The 23,816-nt window shown below is 40.4% G+C and overlaps 1 protein-coding gene across 1 annotated transcript in view; it reads left to right on the top strand.

The window, feature by feature from the left end:
- Positions 1–23,816, top strand: part of ADAM12 (ADAM metallopeptidase domain 12) — a 278,563-nt gene that overhangs the window by 1,711 nt on the left and 253,036 nt on the right. The gene's annotated exons all lie outside the window — the stretch shown is intronic.

Raw genomic sequence — 23,816 nt, 5'->3', positions numbered from 1 at the left:
GAAGGAAAATAAAGACACCTCTGCACACGTATCAGAAAGATGAGGAAATTAGTACAGGAGTATAGCTGTTACCAAAGCCAAATATATTGTAGCTGTATTTTTCACAGTATGTGGTAACACAACCACCCTTAACAATTCTATATACTATAACAAAAGATGTACAATTTTACATAATGAAATGTCAAAGCAAGTAACACATTAATTCCTCCAGCAGGTAAGTAATGAAGTACAGTTTGCAAGAAATGTTCTTATAGGATGCTCTATCCTTATAGCAGCAAGATGTGCATAGAAGGAGAGACACGAAGTCTTCTCTTAAGATGCTCTTTGTTCACACAACAGCAAGTTATGCATAGAAGGAGAAAACGATCGTTTCAGGGCATAAAGCCCATTTCTTCATCAGTTCTTCCTATGTAATACAATAAATAAATAAAAAATACTTTTCAATTGTCTCCAATTCTTCTAAATTACTGGTCTCATTTATCAATAAGTTACTAAAATTCTATCACAGTTAGTCATTTAAATATGTACAAAAATACTTACAAAAATATAATGTTTGCAGTTATATTTCATCATCCACAATATCTGGTTTCAAGCGAATAACCATTTCATAAATAGAATACATTACGCTTCCCCATAGGAGTAAGGTGCTGAGTTCCTTCCACTCTAGGTAAGGACTCAAGTGGCGTTATTCACGTAATCATCTGAGTAACTTAAATAACCATAAATGACCATCCGGTGTGTGCTTCGTGCCCCGGCTGATGCACTTCTGTTAGAAAGCAAATCTTAAAGCGACAGTACCTATTTACAAGAAGCAAGACAAGTCATTCTCTAAATTCAAACCATGAGGTGCCATGGTGTTCAGGATATGTATAAAGTAAGCCTCCTTACGTCTAAGGATTCTTTCATTGTCGCTCTTATTAAATCTATTAGGTTGTAAGCGCCAAATGACAAAAAATCTCAGATCATTTTCATTATGTTTATACTGCAGAAAATGATCAACAACCGGGGCTGTAGTTATGCCCGCCCTAATCCTGGATCTGTGCTCCAGAATGCGTGCTTTGATGGGTCGTATGCTAGATCCAACGTAAATTCGTTGGCAGGGACAGATTAAACAATAAATACAATATTTGGTATTACAGTTAGAGAAGGAATGTATTTTGAAAGTGAAATCAGAGTCCGTTCTTTTAAATTCTTTCACTTCCAAGGCATAATTACACGCCAAACATTGATGACATTTGAAGTGTCCCACGGTAGGATGTCTCTTAGTCTCTTTATATATGTCTGAGTGTACCAGCCTATCTTTTAATGAATTAGTCCTTTTATACCCTATTTTGGGGACCGCTGCACATCCTGGTATATCAGACAACAAGTGCCAATGTTGTTTTATAATCCTGGAAATATGTGCCGATAAGTGGCTGTGCTGTAAGGCAAATGTTAGGGGTCGTTCAATTTGTGTATCTCTAGGGGTTTTATATAATAAGGTGTTCCGATCTATACTGTCAGCTCTCCATCTAGCCTTCTGAACAACTTTTGAGGGATAACCCCTAAAGTCCAGTGAGTTCTCTAATGCTGCTGCATGTAATTGATAATCAGGCAACCGGGTGTTGTTCCGTTTGATTCTCAGGAATTGCCCATATGGCAAATTCTCCCTCATATGCCTTGGATGAAAAGATTGAAAATGCAACAAAGCATTCTTATCTGTGTTCTTTCTATACAGAGTTACCGCCAGTCTATTTTTGTCATCCTTATATACCATCGTGTCTAAATATGGTATTTGCATTTTATCAGACTTTCCAGTAAACTGGATGCTGGCACAGCTATTCAACCAACATAAGAACTGTTCAAAATCCACATCAGGTGAAAGCAAAAATATCAAATCATCAATGTACCGTCGATACCCCCATATATCATTCTGAAAAGGGTGATCGCTGTAAATATATTTCTTTTCAAAATCCACCATGAAAATATTTGCCACAGTGGGTGCCACGGGAGAACCCATAGCAATTCCCCCAGTTTGCAGGTACAGTTGGTTATCGAATCTAAAAAAATTGTTTTTAAATACTATATCAATGAGGGACATCAAGAATTTTTTCGGTGGATCAGGATCGATCCGGGATTCCAATAAGGTCTCAATAATACGGCGGGTATCATTTAACGGAACATTCGTGTATAGTGAAACTACATCTACTGTAGCCAGAAGACAGTCACCTGGTAGACACACATTTTCAATATAGCGAACAAAGTCACTAGTATCTTGAATATAGGAATCAGTATTGACTGCAAATTGTCTGAGATGGAAATCTAAATATTGTGAGACTGGCTCTAAAACACTTTGTGAAGCTGATACTATAGGTCTTCCAGGTGGAACCCTTCCCGGCTTGTGGATTTTTGGTAGAGTATATAGGACTGGCATTCTTGGATATTTATTAATCAGGAATTCAGCAGTACTGCTGTTAATGCTGCCATTTTCTGCAGTATAAACATAATGAAAATGATCTGAGATTTTTTGTCATTTGGCGCTTACAACCTAATAGATTTAATAAGAGCGACAATGAAAGAATCCTTAGACGTAAGGAGGCTTACTTTATACATATCCTGAACACCATGGCACCTCATGGTTTGAATTTAGAGAATGACTTGTCTTGCTTCTTGTAAATAGGTACTGTCGCTTTAAGATTTGCTTTCTAACAGAAGTGCATCAGCCGGGGCACGAAGCACACACCGGATGGTCATTTATGGTTATTTAAGTTACTCAGATGATTACGTGAATAACGCCACTTGAGTCCTTACCTAGAGTGGAAGGAACTCAGCACCTTACTCCTATGGGGAAGCGTAATGTATTCTATTTATGAAATGGTTATTCGCTTGAAACCAGATATTGTGGATGATGAAATATAACTGCAAACATTATATTTTTGTAAGTATTTTTGTACATATTTAAATGACTAACTGTGATAGAATTTTAGTAACTTATTGATAAATGAGACCAGTAATTTAGAAGAATTGGAGACAATTGAAAAGTATTTTTTATTTATTTATTGTATTACATAGGAAGAACTGATGAAGAAATGGGCTTTATGCCCTGAAACGATCGTTTTCTCCTTCTATGCATAACTTGCTGTTGTGTGAACAAAGAGCATCTTAAGAGAAGACTTCGTGTCTCTCCTTCTATGCACATCTTGCTGCTATAAGGATAGAGCATCCTATAAGAACATTTCTTGCAAACTGTACTTCATTACTTACCTGCTGGAGGAATTAATGTGTTACTTGCTTTGACATTTCATTATGTAAAATTGTACATCTTTTGTTATAGTATATAGAATTGTTAAGGGTGGTTGTGTTACCACATACTGTGAAAAATACAGCTACAATATATTTGGCTTTGGTAACAGCTATACCCTTGAGGTACTAGCTGGAGATCTCCTGCTATTACAACTGATCTCCAGCCAATAGAGATCAGTTCACCTGGAGAAAATGGCCACTTTGGCAATTGGACTCTATTGCATTGAAGTCTCTTTCCCTCCCCAAACTCCACCCTCCTCAGGCTCAAAAAATCTGCCGGTGGCAACCCTAATAGTATATAACAGTATTCCCCCAGAAATCATGGGAAGATTCCCCCCCCCCCTCTTCTCATGGTTAAGAGCGATTTTGGGCTATATCCATTTGCTCAAGTTTCTTTTTGGAGAGAGGATACATAGAAGTTTTACTGATGTTGTTTTCCCAGTTCTGTTATCTGTACGAATTAAATACAGATCTAGATTGTATTATTTGTTTTACTGTTATGATGTTCTCAAAAGTGTATAAATATATAAATGAACTAATAGAGAACAGAAACTGACTCTATAAAATAGCCTTGGGCAACAAATGACCAGTCTCTGTTCCCATGTATCCCATTGATTTCATCAGTTGTAAAGGTTATTTTTGGTAGACTGCATCCTTATATGGTTAGGACTTTTAAGACAGTAATTAGTTTTTGTGTTGTGTTTAGAAGATATGTCTGAGCATGTGTGTTTGGTTTTTCCTGCTTATATTCAACTTTGCCTTCATTATTTTGGGGCGGAAGGTAACAGTTCTTTTTAAATGCCACTATCCAAAGGTGTGTTTTTGAAGATGCACGCTGCAATTCTAATACTATCCTGGGAGTAAGCCTCAATGAATAAAAGGGACTTATTACTACTTAGGATTGTTCCTAGAGGCATTCACATGGGATCACGTATGTGTGTAAAGTGTTGTCAAGTCGCTTCTGACCCTGTGAATCAATGTCCTCCAAAACGTCCTATTGTTAACAGCCTTGTTCAGGTTTTGCAAACTGAGGGCCGTGGCTTCCTTTATAGAGTCAATCCATTTCATGTTGGGTCTTCCTTTTTTCCTGCTTCGTTCAACTTTTCCAGTCACTTTTATCTTCTCATAAAGTGTCTAAAGTACAATAGCCTCAGTTTAGTCATTTTAGCTTCTAGGGACAGTTCAGGCTTGATTTGATCTAGAACCCACTGATTTGTTTTTTTGGTGGTCCACAGTATCCGTAACACTCTTTTCCACCACCACATTTCAAAGGAATCTACTTTCTTCTTCTCAGCTTTCTTCATTGTCCTGCTTTCACAACCATACATAGTAATAGGGAATCTTGGTTGCAAGTGACACATCCTTACACTTAAGAATTTTTTTTAGCTCCTTCATGGCTGCCCTTCCCAGTTGCAATCTCCCTCTGATTTTTGGGTTTCAGGCTCTCTTTTGGTTGATGACATGGGATCATAACAAGCTAATAAAAACACGTTATGTGTTAGGCATCTGTCTAATCCCATTTTAGGTCATTTGTTTAGAACCAGATTTTCTCTTTTTCAGTACTTTGTAGTCTGTCAAAAGGGTTAACAGCACAATGACTTTCTAGGAGCAATGATAAAGATTGGTTCTTGTAGGTTATCCGGGCTGTGTGACCGTGGTCTTGGTATTTTCTTTCCTGACGATAAAGATGTTTATTAATTTGTTTCTCTGATTTCAGTGCAATTTAAGGTGAACGTTAGAAAGGAGTTGGGGTTTTCATGTGTAGAACTATGTGAAGTATCAGTGCTTTCAAAAATATTTGTCTTCCATGGAAACTGGTAGAAATGTAATATAAAAATGATTATATTCAAGCTGTGGGGAAATCAACAATGTTGAAGTGGTTGAGAGAGGAAGAATTTATAACAAGCGTGTCATGCTATTGATCAAAAGGAACCTTGTCATGAGTATGCTTGGATTTCTGTGGAATTTTCACATCAAACAAGGCAATCCTAAACAGAGTTACACTCTCCTAAGCCGACTGACTTTGTTGGCTTTTATATTGTGCTGGTAATGAAGTAGTATTGTTTTCCTTCTATTTAATGATTTTTCTGTTTTACATTTAATGTCACAATTGTTCTGTAGAGCGCTGCCGGGCCTCTCACGGTGTAGGGTGGCCTCCCACCAGCAGCCCTTGTTGCCTGCCACCACTCTGAGCAGTGGCAGGAGAAAAAAAAATTAAAAACATATTGGTGCTGTGTGCACTGCAGTATCACTTCTGGATTGCTGTAGGAATCACCAGAAACTCTACAGTCTTCCCGCTCTGAGGGAAGGGCATCTTGTGGCTTGGGCAAGATGCCCTTCTACCTCAGAGCAGAAAGAACCCTCTCGGTGAGTAAACAGGGTACCATTCCCGCTCTGAGGGAAGGGCATCTTGGCCAAGCTACATGATGCCCTACCTCAGAGTGGAAAGAACCCTCTTGGTGAGTAAACAGGGTACCATCCCCATAGAGTTCCTGGTGATTTCTAAAGCTACTCTAAATCTCTTCCAGATTTTCCCCTGGAAGTGATGTCATGGTGCACATGGCACTGTAACCCCCCCCCCCAATTTGTCTGCCTCTAAAGCTCCTGCTGGTTGCCAGGCATGGCAAAAAAACAACAACACCCAATCTCGAGGAATTTCCTAAACTGGAGTTGGCAATCCTATCTCCTTCCCACCCAATAGCCAACCTACCTTCATCTCCCCCCCATCTTCAGATTTATCCGCTCCTCTGTCTTAACCCCCCCACCCCCGGGCAGCCTCCTACTAGGAAAACTGGCCCAGTTTTGTGGGGCCAGCCACTGGGCCAGGCCCACTTGCATGGTAGGGAACCCTCAAGACTTGTAGGGAGACACCTCACTTTCCCCTGTATTCCCTCCCCACACTATTTCCTCTTTCCCTCTCCCTGAGAACCCACATATCCTTTCCCTTTTCTTCGCCTCCTTCTCTCCTTCTCAGCCTTTCCTCCTTTTTATCTGCACAACAACCTTTTATCCTTTTGGGGATTTTAACCCCCCAATGTATTTTTTTTTTTAGATTTCACATTTTCCTGCAAACCTAGGGCATTTTTCAGATTTGTAGAAAGATCTGTCTTGACCATACACAGCTCGTACCACTGGATTTAAGTATGCTCAGATTTAGCCGAGAGTGCTATTAGTATTTAGATTAGAATTTCAGCATCTGTTGTTAACTTCCCATTTTGAACTCCCAAGATTAAAAAAGGAACTTTTGAAAGGAAATGTTCTGTTTGTGGTCTCAGCCCAAGGATTATGATTATATATGAAATGCCAGTGAAGAACGCTCATGAAATCATAACCAGCATCCAACAAAATCTGTAATTTCAACTGGGAAAGAGATGCCGAGCAGCCGAGATATTTCCATATAAGCACCAGATCAAGGACCTTACTTGCTGTACGGCTCAAACAAGTGGAGCTTGTAAATCCCGCAACCCTTAAATGATTGGAACGAAAAGGCTTGTAAAGTGAGTGACTTCGACCATTTACCAGCACAAGCTTGGTTGTGACTTGTGCTGTAAGCCATCATTCAAGTGCAAGAAAGGAAGATTATAATATATATCAAATGGGGAAAGTGCATAATATCACCACAAACACCGTTCTGCTCTAAATTCAGTGGCCATGTGCCATATTGCATGGGAAGTTTTTCTGATTTATCAGCAACTTCATGCAATCATGGCTAAGCAGCAAAAATAACACTCCAACAGAAATACAGCTCATAAATAATCTAATAGTGCCTATAACATTATATCGCATATACACATAACAAGAAAAATAACCATGTCATGTATCATGCCGGTCTGAATAAGAATGTGCTTGTTTACTACCTGGAAAAGCATAAAATGTTCTTCTGGGTCTTCTGGGAAAGGACTTGCAGACCTGGGGTGGTACTACAGAGAAGTCCCCTGTTACGGTTCCCAATCAGCCTAAACTGATGAGTCATTAGAAGACAGGGATGTTAAGAGTGTACTGCAGGGTGGTTTTTATGTTTTCTGAGTGGGATGTGTGTGTGTGTGTGTTGTGCTAGACACATGTCCTATTTTGATGAGGTGTACTCCCTCGGTTGTCATAAAATGGTTAATCCTGCTAAGGACAGACATAGCTGCAGGTGCATTTGTTGCATTAGTCCTGCTAAGGAAGTGTTGAAGAGCTGAATGGTTTTCTCTCAAACATAGCTTACACTTAGTTGGAATTATGTGCTCTCTGCAGGCGTTGGCGCATTCTGCAACAAGATCATTAGCTTTTTCATCCATTGTCCTAATCAGTGGTCTTGCTTATATGCCTTTCTAACCCCTTTGACCTGCTTTTGTTTTTTAGCTCAGAAGATTAGATAGGATTGCCCCCCTTTGCCCCTTTTCCACCTCCCCTCCCCATCCCTTTTCCTACCCTTCCTGTCTTTTCCTACCCTTCCTGTTTCTTTCTCCATCCCCATTGTTGGTGTCTTCCCTGGCTAGGGTTGCCAACCTGGCAATCTCCTGGGGTTTTAAGCTTTTACTGTATGTTTTAACGTTGCTATAGTTGTGAGTTTTATGTGTATCGCTCTACCTGTTGGAAGCCTCCCTGGGCCCAGCAGTGCTAGGGAGGGCGGGATATAAATTTAATAATAAATAAATAAAAACTCTATGGCATTATGCCCTGCTGAGGTCCTTCTCTCCCCAAACTCTGCCAAATCTCCAGGAATTTCCCAACCCAGAGTTGGCAACCCTAATAGTAGACGAATTGGTTGAGCCAAAAGTATGCTAACTTTAAATCACAGTAACCTCTGCAATCTGGACAGTACCTCTGTCCACTTTGGCTATCGTGAAAGTTGTTGCAGCTAAAATCCTGAACGCTTGGCTTGTACACCATTCTGCAAATATAGCCAAAAACAACTTGCAAACAAAATCTGTTTTTCTGTGTTATTCAGTGACTTCGATGTGCCAGCACAGAGTAAGCGTTTCCCCCAGTTCCTATGACACACTGAGAAATTTGCCCAGAAACGTGACCTATTTGGCCAGTGAGGACTTGTCAGTCTCATATTAGTCTCGGCCAAATCTGTTTCGACACCGATTTTTACCAATCCAGTTGAGAATGCCAGACTATTACATATAAGGCTGCTTGCTAGTCTGAGCATATTTGTAACATTTGTTACCTACAAGCTTGTCTGAGGCTAGACTTCCCCAGGTTAACAAGATGGAGCCCTATCTCAATGGCCACCTCCTATGAATGTCCTAGCCGTGGAGGTTTGCCAAGGTGTTAATCAGGCAGCTGGCCCTGACCTTCAGGCCAGGCAATGCATAGCTCTCACACATGACCGAGTGGCCCCTTTAAGGAGCTGCCAGCAGCAACTGCAGCTGGGCCAGAAAGGCCAGGATGTCAGACCAATGGTGAACTGGTGTGGGATGTCAGGGAAGGTTGTTGGGCATGCACATAATTAGGCCTGGCCTATGTAAAGGGCCAAATGGCAGGCCAGGGAGGAGGCTCCAGCTTTTCTCCAGGTTGCGGAGGAAAGACTTGGGAAGGAAGGAGGAGGAACAAGGTGTGGTCAACACCCTCCCCTCTCTGCAATTGAGGCCTTTGCCAACCCTGGGGTCTCAGCTGGAACCACAGAGGCAGACAGGGAGGATCAAGCAGTCATGGACCCCTTGGCTCCCCACAAAACTATGATGTTGCCTCTCAGATTTTGATTCAGAATCCCAATCACTTTATATTAATCTGTAGCATTGACCTGGATAGCTCCAGGCTAGCCTGATCTCGTCAGGTTTTAGAAGCTAAGCAGGGTCGGCCCTGGTTAGTATTCGGATGAGCAACCTCTAAGAAACCCCAGGGTTGTGACGTGGAGGCAGGCAATGGCAAACCACCCCCAAACATCTCTTGCCTTGAAAACCCTAAGGGGTCACCATAAGTCAGCTGTGACTTGATGACATGCACACAGCGCTGTGTTATGTAATATCATGTGCTTTTAGTGCAAGCATTAAAACTTAGCATCTTAAAAGAAGTTTTGATCTTAGCTAAGGAGGAAATGTTTGGAAGAAAGCATGTTTGCAACAACTAACCTGCAACAGTTATGGTGTATTACGTTCTGTAAAGTACTACATTATTTTCATACTGAATTCATTTAGCTCCTTCTTGGCTCTTCAATCTCTGTGGTCGATGCTCTGGAGATAAGAACTCACGTGAATGTGGGACTGCTGCTACGTAGGTGAAAAGAAATGCCTCCTGTGTCTGCCACATGGGAGGAAGGGATCTCTTTTCATCTGTATAGGAGCAACCCCACATTCATATGAAGTTTTATCTCCCAAGCATTAAAAGAGATTCGGCATGGTCTGCAGTAAGAGATACTGAACAGCCAAGGAGGAGTGAAATGAATTAAGTTTTTTCAGTTTAGGAGTACTGTTCAGAGAAGTAAATACATTGTCACTCTTACATAAGGCTTATGATAATAGCCTCAAAGTGCAAATCAGATGCTGCTGATATCCACTGGTACCCCTTAGGATGAATTGCTCAGGGTTTCAGATTGTTCTTTCACAGCAGTGTTTTTTTCAGTTAACCCGTTCCAAGAGGGATGTGCAAATATGTATATTTTCATTTCTCTTAATTTTCTTTTGTGGACAGGAAGACCATTTTTATCCTGTATATTTTGTTTGGAAGGCGTCTCATATTTCTCAATCATTTTATACTGCATGCCATTTTTTCACCATTTATATGTGACTAATACAAAAACAGGCGTCAGTTTTTATCAAATCTTGTAAACATGGTTGGGGCAAAGAAGTCAGTGTTTAAAAGCATAATTTGGAAAAGCTTCCCAACTGTATTTTGGCAGCCCTCTTTAATAATTCCTTATTTGACCTTCACAGCATATGGACTCTGGGCAGGTCTGCTGACAGACACATGAACTGAGATGTGGTCTTCAGTAGAGTATATAAGGAGAAACTGAGTTCATGTTGAATAAAAGCCTTGCTTTGGTTTTGGTTTTAAAGAATACAGTCTTTCCCGTCTTAACTAAGTTTAAGGACGGCATAAAGGTAAAGGTAAAGGTCCCCTGTGCAAGCACTGGGTCATTCCTGACCCATGTGGGTGACGTCGCATCCCGACGTTTCCAAGGCAGACTTTGTTTGCGGGGTAGTTTGCCAGTGCCTTCCCCAGTCATCTTCCCTTTACCCCCAGCAAGCTGGGTACTCATTTCACTAACTTCGGAAGGATGGAAGGCTGAGTCAACCTTGAGCCGGCTACCTGAAACCAACTTCCGTTGGGATCAAACTCAGGTCGTGAGCAGAGCTTTTGACTGCAGTACTGCAGCTTAACACTCTGGGCCACGGGGCTCCTAAGGACGGCACAGCTCCCAGCAAATCCCTTGGAGTTTTCATGGAAATTTGCCTCCAGACGTTGAGAAGGTGCAATTTTCTGCAAAAGTCAGTGACTGGCTTCTCACATTGCTACTTAACTAAAAGCACAAATCATTTGCTCTTATTTCAGTGGTTATGTTCCTGATCTACATAACATTTGCATGGTGGTTTAAAAAACCCACCCTTCTGTTTCCTGCTCTCACAGGGAATGAATCTAGGCATGGAATTCTCTGATGGCTTTTGTTATGCTTGTTGGAGAATACCTTTATTGAAAGGGAAATTGTTTCTGAAACCAAAACAGTAGCATTTGTATAACACAGTGGCTAGAGAATAGGCTCCTAGTACATGCTTGTGGGAGTATCTTGGGCCTATAGCTGAAACCATATGTCTGCCAAAAACTCTCCCTCATGTCAACTTTCCTTTGTAAATAATAGGAAATGGACAAAATAGTTATAATTCAGATCTGCCTGGATGTGGTCTTTGTGTTCCAAACAAATAGGTCGAGGGTAGAACCCAGAATCTGGCATCTGCAATTCTCCAGTGTCAGTCTCCACCCATTGCCAATGGTGATGTGAAATTAAACTGTCCATGAGTGTTTGTAAAAGCCATCTTCTGCACCTGTGTGTTGACTTTTCCTTTGAACTGTTTTGGAACATCAGGTTTGGCTGAGCTCATCAAATGTTTACTCACAAGTAAGTTTCAAATAGCCCTATAAAAATGCTCCTGTAACAAAAAAAATCATAAAGATGGAGATGAAGGTTTCCCATTTGAGTTTTGATGCAGAACAAATTACCAGATTCTGTATTTCTTAGATTCCAAAGACATACATTAAAAAGTTGAATCTGTCAAAACCTCCTGGATATAAAGTATTACAGGCCATGTAGGGGAACAGAATTTTAGTGAGCATAGCATATATGAATTAAATATTGCCTAAAATTACAACAATTATACTTTAAGTTGCAACATAATTTTTGCTAGTTACATTGAAGCATATGGCACATGTCAAACCATGTTTTTGAAATAAGGGAACCGAAAGATTTGATTTTTAAACCTGATTTGGCCAAGAATGTCACTTATTTTTATTTATTTTATGTATGTTATTTATTCAGCTGAATATAGGGTTGCCAACCTCCAGGTACTAGCTGGAGATCTCCTGCTATTACAACTGATCTCCAGCCGATAGAGATCAGTTCCCCTGGAGAAAATGGCCGCTTTGGCAATTGGACTCTATGGCATTGAAGTCCCTCCCCTCCCCAAACCCACCCTCCTCAGTCTGCACCCTGAAAACCTCCCTCCAGTGGCGAAGAGGGACCTGGCAACCCTAGCTGAATATCACACTTGAACAACTTCCACAGAAGAAGGCAAGTTGACTTCCTATAAGCAAACTGGATTTGTCAGCTGTGCTTTATGTGTCTGTTCTATTCTTGGTCTTCCTTCTAAAAAGTTATATTACTGATACATGTGTGTCTGTATATATTTCTGTAACCAAGGTTAAGAACACTCTGAAATGTCGTTGTGCAACTCAGGACGACACAGTGTGAGATGTAGGGTACAACTTACAGCAGTTTATGAGGCTAAGAATTTTGGACAACTATTTGTATAAAAACTGTTAGCCATCTGGCCAGAAGGCAATAAAAACAGAAGGTGCTGCTTCTACCACCATTGCTATTTGTCACTTACATAGTACTTTCAATGTGCATGAAACAACAACTCTGAGATTCCCATATCTGAAATGAGAATCAAGTAACTTTACTCAGAGCAAGACTGGCATCCAGCACCATCTAGTAGGCCCATGGCACAGATGGGATCATCTGTGGGTATATTGTTGACTTACAGAACAGTACGATTGTCTGCAAAAGCAGCTCGACTATGGGGGAAAAAAGTTAACAAACTTTTCATTGGGTCATACTTCTACTTCTTACTAGCTGAGTTCCCAAAAATTCTCATGTCTGAAAACATGTGGTAAGCATGTGATTTGGAATCTTGGCCAGTATATATATATATATATATATATATATATATATATATATATATATATATATATATATATATATATATATATATATATATATATATATATATATATATATATGTGTGTGTGTGTGTGTGTGTGTGTGTGTGTGTGTGTGTGTGTATATGTGTGTGTGTGTGTATATATATATATATATATATATATATATATATATATATATATATGGCTAGTGAAGGGAATATTGGGGGGAAGGACTCAAAACAGAGCCCAATAATAATCCTGTATGTGATACAGAAAAAATAACCAAATGCCAGAGGTTGCCACTCAGTGCTTGAAGAATGTCAATTGTGCCTAATTCAAGTATTTATTGCTGCTAGCCTAAAGGCAGAAAGGGGTTGAATCCAATTCAAGAGCCTTGTTAGTCTGTGCAAGGTTGACCTTGGTTTGCTTCTTTCCCCATTATCTATACCCAACTGCAGGAAAGTATATTCCTGGGACTGTGAAAATTTCTGGAGTAATAGCTACACAGGTTGGGAGGGAAAGGGGTGAAATCATTCCCTTCTGCTTGTTTTATCAGCAAAGTTGTGTTCGCAGAAGAGGTGGGGGATTGACTTTGCCCCCACCCTACTGAAGCCTCCTGACCCACATGGCTGTTACTAACGGTTGCCTAGTCTGGATTGGAAAATTCCTGGAGATTTGGCGAGGAGCTTTGGGAGGATAGGTGTCAGGGTGGGGAGGGATCGCAGCAGGATATAATGCCATAGACTCCATCCTCCAAAGCAGCCATTTTCTTCAGGGAACCTATATCTGTAGTGTGGAGATCTGTTATAACTCTAGGAGATCATCAGGCCTCACCTGGGGGTTGGCCATCCAACTATTACTCCATACAGGTCCTGTGACCCTGGAAGAAACTTTCCTGGGGTCAGAAATGGCTTCTTGGGAAGGGGGTGGAGGCTGGAAAGATCCCTGGTTATCATCCCCTTCCATTGACAGGTTACAGGCTCCAGCCAGTGAAACTATATTATATTGATAATGCCGAAATTTCCCCCTGGAGTACCAGACAGAATACAGTTACCTGTCTTATTAACTTTTTCACAACTAACAGAAATTGCTCCCTAGAACTGCTGTTAGGGAAACATCCCCCAAGTTCATCCTAACATTAAAGCATTGGAACATACAGTTGTGGATAGACTTTTTAGTTGCATTGTTTCTTCGATGCTTGCTGGGAAGGCCAGAAGTGCCTTCTCTAAAATGACAGAGGAAAGAATGACAGAGGGTAACAATATTTACCTCAGACTCACTAGCCTCAAGTAAATGACTTTTTCTCTGGATTTTTTCTGTTTCATCCCTTTATTTGTCCATCGAACATCTTGTGTGTTCATCTTATGCTCTGCTGACAAGGAGCAGAGGGAGACTCTTTTGCAAATTCCCTGCCCTCAAAATGTATTCAACATAGAAACTTTATTTCGCCTCCACAGAGAACAAGGCTGAGTCCTCTTTGGCCAAAGTTTACGAAGCTCTTGCCTAATGATTTACACATTTTTTTTATAACTATGTTTTAGAGACCATGAACTTAGTTTTCATTTTTAAATCTGTTTTTCAGTTTAACTCTTCCCATCTCTAAGGCCTGGAATATCCTGTTATCAACCAATAACCCATTTAGTTTCGTGCTAACATTTGAAAATGCTTTTTGTTACCAGTATGAAGGAAGCTAGTAAGTGAAACAAAGGTTCTTTTGATTTATGTAGCCAAAAGTCCTTAGCTAACTCTTTCCCCTAAGAAGGCTGATTTTCATTGGTTAATATTCCATTCTGCCTTTTCCAAAATGGGAAATAACCTTTGGGAGTGAATCTGTCCCAGGGAGGCCAGTAATGACTCTGAGAACAAATTGGTTCCGTCTTCTCCCAAGCTCTACATATGGTGGAGATGCTCAGCTTCAATCTTTTGCTCATAACATTTTAAATACAAAAATGAGATTCCTAAGTGAATTTTTTGCTACTACAGGCAGAAGGAATGTTTTAAAAGTGAGGGTTTCTGCACTTCTGTACATTAGTAAGGCCATTTGGCAAGGCAAGTAAGCACTTAAAAAAACCAGAGGTTTTTCTTTTTCCTTGTTTAAAATATCCAGAAGCTAGGTAGAATTTTTTTTAAAAAAGATAATGAGCTAGATAAAAGCTAATAGACTTATATTTCTCATTTTTTAAAAAAATATATGACAGTAACAGTCAAGGCTGTGTGTGTTTTAATATTCTGTGGAAGCCCCAGAAGCAACACGGAATATGGTACTATGCAGAGAATTCGGATTCCTGAAGTTTGTAGCATTTAATGCTATAGAGATATATAGGGTTGCCAGCTCCAGGTTGGGAAATACTTGGAGATTTGGGGGGCAGAGCCTCAGGAGGGCAGGGTTTGGGGAGGGACTTCAGTCAAGAACTAGAAACCTTTGGAAATAGGAAAAAATATTTTCTACCTTATTAGGAAAAAATAGTCATTAATTTATGCTGGGCATTTTCACATAGCCCTTTCCTGATGCTCCTTTAGGCATGGCTACTTACAGCAGTATAATGATACAAAAAGGTATTCATATTAAACTGCTGAGGCTGAAACGCTGTTCACATTTACCAGAGTGTAAGTTCCATTAAACTTAATATAAAAAATAGTCAGCATTTAACAAAACAAGAGCCTTGGTACTTTTATCAACCTGCAAGATGAAAAAGCAAATGTAAGCACCGAATGTTCTTCAGGAGGTAAAAAGAGTTCTAATATTCTGCCTCATAAATATACAAAATCCTACAATGATGATTTAACTGTTTACAAAGAGCAAGAGGTAATTCAAAACACATTTTGGGACATCTGGGCCATAAAATCCTTCTGGTAGATCACACAGTCTATGTTGCTTAACTGTTTTATTTTCAATTAGCAGTGAGCCAAGATGTGGAGGGTTTCTTATTTGTGCTTAATTTGAAATGTTCACATGGAGAGGTGCTTTGTCCCTGATCTCATTTGCTGGGAATTTTTTGCAGCCTGTGTTATCTTCATATTGGTTACGGAGAGGCTGAGACAAACAGCAAACCTGTATGGCTATCATGTACTAGAATGCTCCATGATAAGTGGTGGTGGTCCTATTACCAAGATGTTTTTACACATTGAACAGATTTCCATTAAATACTATTTTGTTCCTCTGGAGCCATGTAACCCACAAAGTGCAGCCATATCCTCTTACTGGAGAAACTGGGAAATGTGATGTGTTTTTTTTAATTGCCTTCTCCATCTTGGCGCAGGCACCCCCAGTGAAAACATGAGACAACAGCATTGGGTTTAACTGGTTTATTTAAATAATAATTAATTATCCTGATCTACATCATCTCATTAAATAAGCTAATATATTTAAATAGACAGGCTGGCAATGGCCGCTTTTGTTGGGCAGACTCACCCTAACTTCAGACTCAGTCTGCGTTTTCCGCTGGCCTTGTTTATCATCACCTGCACACAACGTGCCTAGAGGTGCCCAGCCCTGACCCTTTCCCCTAATGCACATGGCCACTAACAGGTTCAGAAAGTTTTTGCTGAGCACCAAGTGCGGGCCATTTCAGCCACCCCCACCACATGGCCAGTGATAACCTGTTCCGGACATGCTCTCCCTCACTGCTGATGCCTTGAGGTGCTTTCTGATCATCTCTACCTATCCTGGTCAGCCCGCCCTATCCCTGCCAAACTAATTATGTCCTAAACAGTCCAAAGACCAGGCATATTTAACTAACTACCTCTACCCCAACAAAGCAGGCAAAAAAAAGGCCTCCTCTATAACCAGTCACCAGAAAGCCCCCAAATTCTTGCTTGGCTCCACGGTAGAGTTGCCAGGTCCCTCTTCGCCATCGGTGGGAGGCTTTTGGGGCAGACGTGGTTTGGAGAGGGGAGGGAGAACTGATCTCTGATGGCTGGAGATAAGTTGTAATAGCAGGAGATCTCCAGCTAGTACCTGGAGGTTGGCTGATCCTGTGATTTTAAAGGAAGTGAGTGAGTGAGTGAGTGAGTATGGGTTGATGGCTAGGGTTGCCAACCTCCAGGTGGTGGCTGGAGATCTCCCACTAATACAACTGATCTCCAGGCGACAGAGATCAGTTCCCCTGGATAAAATGGCCACTTTGGAAAATGGACTCTATGGCATCGAAGTCTATGGCACACCAGTAGAATTTACTGAAGCTATATACAAGCTTAGTGACGTGCATAATGGGAAATGTAAAAAAAATGCAATGGAAGTTTTTTTTAATGCACTATTATCACTGATGTGGATGGCCCAGACTAGCCTGATCTGGTCAGATCTTTGTAGCTAAATAGGGATCAACCTTAGTTAGTACTTGGATGGGAAACCACTAAAAAATCAGGGTTGCTACACAGGGGCAAAGCACCTCTGTTTGTCTCTTTCCTTGAAAATCCTGTGGAGTTACTGTAAATTGGTGCTCCTTGATGACACTTCCCACCACCATTATCTCTTGCTCCAGTTGCTTCTGAACTTTTGCACCACTCCTAGCTTGCATTTATTTTTTAATCTAAAATGGCACAAAATGTTGAACTTTATATACTGTACAGCAACTAATTTTTAACAATATTTTGATCTGAGGAGGATTGAAGGGCCCCACCTGACTCACATGGGCAAAGGATTCCCTGCCCTCAAGCATAGACACTGCCGAAACTGCAAAGCTACTCGGGACATGGCCTGAATTGTGTTGGGAAACTGCAAAGCCAAAAAGGAGAGATGGTGCATCTTGACAAATGGAATGATACTATATGAATGGACATTCCCATATACGACTACAGAAATGTTGCTCAGGAGGAAACTGAAAAAAATATTGTGATCAGTTCAGATCTTTGTGAATCTTATGTAGAGTTTTCATTATCCCTCCCTGCCCTTCAATATAGTAATTTGGACAAGCAAAAAAAAAATTATGCTCTTGAGTTAAAAGCAACGGAAGGTGACTGAGCTTTCCTTGAAAAGACATTTGCAACTTTTTTTTTGCAGACATTTATTCCAGTGTGTGTGTTCTGCCAGACCTGCTGGGATAAATTAATTTTAATTTTTTTCCCTAAAGGCCTAAAACTTTCAGCATTGACCCTGAAGTCCACTGCAGTAATTGATTTTTCTGTTTTTACTTCCTCTTTTGTTATATTCCTTCATACCCATCAAATTGAAGGAGGAAGAGATATTTCTCGCTGAATGTAACATTTGCTCACCTACGGTATATTAATTTGTGTAATGTCAAACGAAAATCTCCTTTCTGCTACATTAACACTTGAAGTACACTTCAAACATGTGCGATATATATATATATATATATATATATATATATATATATATATATATATATATATATATATATATATATATATATATACTTTTGTTGTATTTTTGAAAAATCCTTTAAAGTGTTAGCAGTAAACTTATCAGTTTTGTACATTTGTGTATTTGGATATTGTACAGTGGGCTTATTTATTAGCCTCCTATCCCCTCTATATGAGAAAGTAAAAGGGATTATCATATAATGGGGTATGTAGATCTGGAGTGTAAATTAACATGAACATATAAAGCTGTCTTTATTGAATACAAGAACTGATCTAGTTCACTATTGTATCTGCTCATTAGCAGTGAAGGTTGTTTCCCAGCATCAGCACTGTTAGATGGAGATAGATGCTAGGGATGCTGGGTCCTGCAATATGCAAATACCTTTCTACTACTATCTATTGAAGGTAGCTTTGGGATAATCTCTTCACACTGCTGCCCTCATTGTAGAAGTCCACATTGTAGGTGCGAAGGCTGTCAAAAAAGGAAACCCTTAATATGTATCTTAATGTAAAGCTTGTGTTTCCTGTCTTCATCTTTAATGGTCCCTATTGACAAGGAAGGAATATTGTTCTTGGTTTCTAGCTCAAAAGACCCCACTGTTTTCTCCTGTTAGTTTGTTGTCAGACAAGAGCCTCTGAACTCTCATAGGCAGTGATGATTTGCTGTATCCAAGTAATACATACACGACTGTTCTGGTTAACAATTACTCCAAATGTTATAATTCTTTCTTTGCCAAAAGCTAGCTACAAAAACCATAGTTCAGATGTAACAAAACAACAACAACCCCATGCTATGATTATTTTAATGGTGGTTACTTTGTGAAGCCAGGATTCAGCTTGCAGATGGCCATTTAATCCAAGTTTGTCTTGACAAATCTTGTTTTCAGTTCCATACTTTCCCCTGCAAAGTCATGGCTGGTGGTATCCCAGTGTGCATTGCATTGCCCAACTAAAGCAAAGCCTGTCTGCATCAGCTTTACCACTGGCTGGCAGCATTCTGAGAATGAGGAAGCTGAACGTTGGGGATGCTGAAGCCCATCTACCAGGGAATCTTCAGCTGCTTTAAGCACAGCAAATGGCAACAGGACCTAACAATTGGCTCCTTCCTCAGGCACTCCCAAAGGGAGACAGCTGGCTTTTCACATGAATCCTTTCTTCTCCTCTTTATTTTTTTTTTTTAAGTATTAACAGTTTTTACCTGTGTTGTGTTTCCTTCTCTTATAAGCCAAGGATAAAGGATAGCTGCCGTGAACCTGAGGAAAGGTGGGGTATAAATAGGATTGCCAGGTCCCTCTTTGCCACCGGAGGGAGGTTTTTGGGGCAGAGCCTGGGAAGGGTGGGGTTTGGGGAGGGGAGGGACTTCAATGCCATAGAGTCCAGCTGCCAAAGCGGCCATTTTCCCCAGGTGAACTGATCTCTGTTGTCTGGAGATCAGTTGTAATAGTAGGAGATCTTTAGGTAGTACCTGCAGGTTGGCAACCCTAGGTATAAATGTTTAAATAAATAAAATTAAACACAGTGAAATTTTAAAAATGGGAAATTTGCCCTTCACTTTTCGTGTGAATGTTGGCCTGTGTACAACTCCTGCAACAGTGGAACACACCAAACTGCAGTTACAAAGCAATGGCAATCCAGGCATGCTCACATTTTACAGAGAGATGTTTGGAGAGCTGGAAGTCTGGACTAAGCAATCTTGGCATGAAACCTGTGTAACCGTGCACAGTGACTGTCTTGGAGGGAAGGCAGAAAATAATTGGTGAATAAAGCCAAACAATCAGTGGATGATTCATTAAGCTTGGGAGTTTATTTGGAGAAGCAAATGATCTTGAGAAGTTGCTGAAAGAACCACAACTTGGACTTGAATTTGAAGTAAATTCAATGAAATTGAACTGTATTAGTTTACATGAGATCTCTTCTAGCTCAAACAATTTCAAAGCCATGGTACAAATTGGTTCTAATCAGTTCTTTTGCCATTTTAGATCCTAATTTAAAACTAAGCTTTGTAAGAAAAGGAAGTCACTTAGGGATGCAAAATCTTCTCGGCTTTTGGTTCGTTATAGTCAAGGAGCCCAAACTATTGCCACCTTAAATTCTTTTCTCAATAATCTGAGTTCTTGGTGTCATGGTGGATAGCTCATTGAAACCATCTAGTCAGTGTGCAGTAGCAACAAAGAGAGTACATTCTGTTCTAGAGATTATTGGGAAACAGCTTGAAAATAAAATGGCTAGTATTATACTGCCCATGTATAATTTGGAATATTATTTTTTTCAGGATACCATAAAAAAGATACTCTGGAAATTGTGCAGAAAAAGGCAATTAAAAAGATCCAGAGGTTTCAGCATCTGGCTTTTGAAGAAGAGCTAAAATGTTTTTGACTCCTTCATGGGGGGGGGGGGGAGAAAGGAGAACACAATAGAGAGAAGTATTTTTCCCATTCTCTTAACTGTGGAACTCAAGCTATTCTTGATTTTATAATTTAAATGTCAAGGATTCTAAAATTTCCATTCAGTAGTCAGACAAATCACTTTAAAAACTGTTAATGTGTTTAATCTTAAATACCTAAGACCCTAAGAAAAGCCCTGATGGATGATTCCATAGATCCATGTTGTTTAATTTTCATTTTGCAATAGTGACCAGCTAGATGCCTTTGGGAAGCTTACAAATGGCCTGATGCCAAGAGCACTTCCTTGTTGCTTATCCCCAGCATCAATAATGCTCCATTTAGCCATAGTGGGTTCCTATAGCAGCCTCTTTCATTACAGAAGTTAATTTTTATACTAATACATATCCTCAATGTCAGAAAGAAGGCGTTGAAATCACTGAGGAGTACAGCTAGTTAAAAATATCCCTCGGGTTAAGTGTTAGTGGGGCTGTTGTTTGATTAGTTTTGCCGAGGTGCTTTGGGGCACGTAGGCACTCTGATTTTGAAACATGAACACACATGAGCTGAGCTTCAAACATTCAGAGTCAAACTACACAAGGATATCCATTGCCATTAGAGATATATTAGATTATTTTTTTACTAAGGTATTCTTAGTTCTCAAATTCCATGAAAGTTAGGAAAGCTTCCACCTGTATGTTCACTAAAGCTTATATTTAATTTCATTTTCAGTTGATATATCATTATACTTGAAACAATAGAACAATATATTTAAAAATGTCCTGGTCTCCGATCTGAGCCATGTTTTGTGGGATTCATAACCACTAAGATCCATTCTTTGCTTTAGACTTGTAATGAACACATCTGTTCCATCAGGATTTCAAGTGCTGCTAACGACTTCCTTCAGCTTTCAATTTTTAAGTACTTTTTAAAATTTTAATCAGTTGAAGTAAATGTTGAATCCAGCTCTCAGACTATTGCAGAGGTTTTTGTATATTGCTTTTGATTGTAAAGTTTTTGTTTAAGTTCTTTCCTTGTATAGTGCTTGCAATTTATTTAAATTATATTGGGTCTCTTGAAGCAAAAAGGGGCATAGGTATTAGAAGAAGAAGAAGAGTTAGTTTTTATATGCTGATTTTCTCTACCTTTTAAGGATTACACGCACTTACGCTGACAGCAAAGCCTGTCCCGCCGGTGGCCGAGCACCACGGGACTGCACCTCGCCCCTCCGCCAGCGCTGCCTCTCCGTGGCACAGGCCACAGCGTAGAGAGGCCGTGGTGGTGCAGGGGGTGGGCCAGGGGGAGGAGCCGCTGGTTAGGCGGCTCCCTATCCCGGTTTGGCCAGTTACGCGGGTGGCGGTTACGGCGGTGCTGCTCTTGCTTTTGAGCAGGCACAGCCTCGCTGTTTCCTATGGGGAGAAAGGCCCCGGTAAAACAAAAACGAAGCTGCGAAACGGCTTTTTTTGTTTTACGGCGTACGGTAATCGGCTTAGGAAGAGGCGCCGCTGCGCCTCTTCCCTGCCATCCCCGTACGCCGCCAGCTCAGGAATGGGCTGTAAAATCATAGTAGATGTTACAGTGGCCACAGGTCCAGCCCATGTCCACCAACTTGTCTGACTCATAGCCACTGCAATGTCTAGTTTGGCCCTTAGTGATGGCCTGTCAAAATCATCATACTGTTTTTCTGGTTAACACGCAGACACAGTGTTTCTACCATCTTCCTGCAACACTGAATAATAGAAGATTGGTAAGGGTCAGGTTTGGAAGAACAGCTTGGCTCTAGAGCAGCTTTCTTGGTCTGAGGCTTAAAGTTGGGAAGAATGCCATCTTCATGACTGCCTACAATATTTGGAAGGATAAGACAAAGCCAGGTTGTTTTTTCAACTTTTCCTTTAGCCAGTTGTTGCAACTTTTCTTACACTCACTGAGTTTAGGAAAGCATGCAAGATCGCTATATTAAGAGGTCATTTGGTGGAGGGTAAACTGCCTTGGAAGGCTCAGCTGCATTTTTAACTGTATTGTTTTTATCTTGTTGCTGGAAGTTTTTGTGTCTGTCGTGTTCTGTGTTTGGGCTTCCCTCTGCCAGACTGTCTCCTTGTCAGTCAGATTGCTTGTCTGTTCCTTTTAAAGGTTTAGCTCTGAAAAGAGGAGGGGGTTTGAGGCTCACCTCTATCGTTCTTCCTTCCCCTGGCTGGCTTCCTTGATTCCAGGAGCCTAGACTGCTCCATTCTCATCAGCCTCTCTGGCCAGCCTAAAGAGGGGGCGGGTTCCTCCACAGCTTCGTGGCTCTTGTAGATACAATCTCATATGAAATTCTGCTGGTTCCCCTGTCAAATATAGAGATCACATTAGTTTAAGGTGATTTTTAAAATTTGTGTAATTTTTTTTTTTAGTAGCAAGGACTGGTTCTATGCTTGGCTAGATTGAATGCTAACCCTTCTATGGTAATGCAGGGCAGAATTCTGAATATACCATACTCAGACAGGATCTGCCCTTGCTCTTCTGGCTCTATTGACTCATTAGCCCATGCCCTTTTGGAATGCCACTTTTACGAGGAACTTGGATCGCACTATATTTCCCCCCTTTTAATATACAAATGCCTCTGTGACTGACATAATGCCTTTTTTACTAAGTGATAGGGACCCCAAGGCTACATTGTCAGTGGCAAGATTTGTTTCAGTCCTTATATCCCTCCAACACTAGATATATGCTGCTCAAGATCAATTGATCAAGGAGCTTCTAAGGGATAAAAGGAAAGGAAAGGTTCTATAAGTGCCACAGATAGAATTCTCCAGGTTTTTTCTACCCTCATTTTTTTTATTACTCTGTTCATATTAAACATGTGGTGCTGTGCTTACTTGCCTTCAGGTAGCCTCATGGGTTGTTAAATTACAAATAAGGTGTGCAGCTATATCTAGCCTCAGTTGGCGGTAGTTGATTCTTTCTGTAAATAAATGACGCTAATCTTCCACATCTGCATGTGTTCAAAAGTGCTCTGAGGAGCAATCATATCTCATGCGAAGGTTCGGTAAGAATGTATTTTGATTTAGGCTTTGTGCTTGGTAGGCGTTCTGAAAAATCATTTATCTGGGCTTGTGCTTTTTCACGATTTGACTTCTCTTTCCACTGAATTAGACACTCCATATTTAATTATTCAGTGTAAAAGCCAGTGAGAGCCTTTTCAGCTAATGTTTATTAAGCCTTTTGTTTTGAGAGGAGGGGATTTAAAAAAAAATAGCAACTGTTTTCAAAGACAGGCTCCTAATGTTGGATGTGTACCTTTTCACATGTTTGTTATTTATAACCAGAGCTTAGAGGAGCAATTTTACTTAAATGGCAACAAAAACAAAATAAAATTTCTCCGATTGAATGCATTTGGAGATCATTATCTACACATTTATATTCCAATTTAAGTAAGACATCCTAGTGTTCTGAGACCCAGTGATATGACTAAGCGCCTTGTCTAAATTTCCCAATACATAAATA

The sequence above is a fragment of the Euleptes europaea genome, chromosome 5 (genome assembly GCF_029931775.1).
Source record: "Euleptes europaea isolate rEulEur1 chromosome 5, rEulEur1.hap1, whole genome shotgun sequence".
NCBI classification, from domain to species: Eukaryota; Metazoa; Chordata; class Lepidosauria; order Squamata; family Sphaerodactylidae; genus Euleptes; species Euleptes europaea.
The sequence above is the reverse complement of the archived record's forward strand: the minus strand, read 5'-3'. Positions and strand labels throughout refer to the sequence as shown.